The sequence below is a fragment of the Cervus elaphus genome, chromosome 1, assembly GCF_910594005.1.
Source record: "Cervus elaphus chromosome 1, mCerEla1.1, whole genome shotgun sequence".
Taxonomy (NCBI): domain Eukaryota; kingdom Metazoa; phylum Chordata; class Mammalia; order Artiodactyla; family Cervidae; genus Cervus; species Cervus elaphus.
In genome coordinates this window covers 34,114,509-34,116,967 of record NC_057815.1, presented here as the reverse complement: position 1 = coordinate 34,116,967, position 2,459 = coordinate 34,114,509, and positions in this window count along the sequence as shown.

Here is a 2,459-nt window from a genome sequence, read left to right as displayed (position 1 = left end):
TATTCTTGGATAAAAGCATGCCAAGGATCAGTAGAAGGTGTTATAAACACATATGTCTTGACTTTCAAGACGAGTGATTAAGGCTTTGTTTAAAAGTGTTAGCATGGAGCTAAAAGAATGTTGCCCTCTCATTCTCTCAGACCAGAAAGACAGGAAATTCTAGGGGGAGAAAACATTCTCTGGACTTGAAGCTATTCCTAGAGAACAGTGTTCTCTGGGGGAAAATTTAGGCATGATTTCATGAGCAAACTTTCAGCTGAAACTCAGAATCCTTTTTCAGAGAGGTTTCAAAGACAAGCTGATTTGACCAAACATATCAGGACTCCCAGAAATGGCATTCTTATCAGAGATTTTTTGAAGTAGTATCAAAAAAAAATTTCTTAATGTTGATTTGAAAATGGATGACAACTCATTTTATTTAGTCTCTTATTCTGATTTTACCAAGATACCATATTTGTTGCTATTTCCACATTTCTTACCATTCTTCAAAAGTTAAACCACAGATGTTAATGAAATGTCTTGTTGTTCAGTCGCTAAGTCATGTCTGACTCTTTGTGACCCAATGGACTGCAGCCAAAAGGCTTCCCTGTCCTTCACTGTCTCCAGAGTTTGCTCAAACTCATGTCTATTGAATCAGTGATGCCATCCAACTATCTGATCTGTCGCCACCTTCTCCTCCTGCCCTCAATCTTTCCCAGCATCAGGGTCTTTTCCAATGAGTTGGCTCTTCCCATCAGGTGGCCAAAATATTGGAGCTTCAACTTCAGCCTCAGTCCTTCTAATGATTATTCAGGGTTAATTTCCTTTAGGATTAATTGGTTTGATCTCTTTGTTGTCCAAGGGACTTTCAAGAGTCTTCTCTAGCACCACAATTTGAAGCATCAAGTTTTCTGGTACTCAGCCTTCTTTATGACCAAACTCTCATATCTGTTCATGACTACTGGAAAAATCATAGCTTTGACTATATGGACCTTTGCTGGCAAAGTGATGTCTCTGCTTTTTAACATGTTGTCTCAGTTTGTTATAGCTTTTCTTCCAAGGAGCAAATGTCTTAATTTCACAGTTGCAGTCACCGTCTGCAGTGATTCTGGAGCCCAAGAAAATAAAATCTGTCACTGTTTCTGTTTTTCTCCATCTATTTGCCATGAAGTGATGGGACCAGATGCCATGATCTCCATTTTTGAATGTTGAGTTTTAAGCCAGCTTTTTCAGTCTCCTCTTTCACCTTCATCAAGAGACTCTTTTAGTTCCTCTTCTTAATGGCTTTCTACCATAAAGGTGGTATCATCTGTGGTTATTGATGTTTCTCCTGGCAATTTTGATTCCAGCTTGTGATTCATCCAGGCTGATATTTCATATGATGTACTCTGCACAGAAACTAAATAAGCAAAGTGACAATATACAGCCTTGACATCTTCCCTTCCCAGTTTTGAGCCAGTTTGTTGTTCTATGTCCGGTTCTAACTGTCGCTTCTTGACATGTTTCTCAGGAGGCAGGTAGGGTGGTCTGGTATTCTTGTCACTTTAAGAATTTTCCACAGTGTGTTGTGATCCACACAGTCAAAAGGTTTTCTCATAGTCAATGAAATAGAAGTAGATGTTTTCCTGGAATTCTCTTGCTTTTTCTCTGATCTAACGGATATTGGCAATTTGACCTCCTGGTTCCTCTGCCTTTTCTAAATGTCTATTGTGTGCATTCAGTAACTGTGTTGGAGATTCTGGTGGAGAAATAGGTAACAACCCATTCTTTTCTTAGGTTAAAACCATTGCACTCTTTCTCACTATTTTGACCTCTTTCCCTTGATCACCCCTCCCCTATTTACTACTTATTTGTCCTTCAAATCTTTAACTTGAATTTTATCCTCTCTGATGTGGGTTTCCCAGGTGGCACAGTGGATAAAGAATCTGCCTGCCAATCTAGAAAATGTGGGTTCCTTCTCTGGGTTGGGAAGATCCTCTGGAGTAGGAAATGGCAACCCACTCCAGTATTCTTGACTGGAAAATTCCATGGACAGAGGAGCCTGGTGGACTACAGTCCATGGGTTCCAAAGAATCGGACACAACTGAAAAGGCATGCGTTACACAGCTACCCATAATCAGCCAAACTAACCTAACACCTTCCTACTCTCTGTTTCCAAAAAAAGTGCTCATTGTGCACATTATGACATTTTAAATTTTATATGAGACTTTGTTTCCATGCTCTATCTCTACTAGGTTTGCAAGATCATGTCTGAGTCATTTCTGCCTCCATCTCCCACACAAAAAATCATTAAAGATTTGATTATCTTTGAGGAACTTACTGTCAAGCAAGGAGCATATTTAAAATAATGAAAAATCATAGGAGGCAATGATTAAGTCATGGATTTATTCAACAAATTTTTATTAATTGCCTATTTTGGCTTAGTTAAAGAAGTAAGCAAGGTAGAATTGGTACCTGATTTCAAAGAATTTAAAATTTGG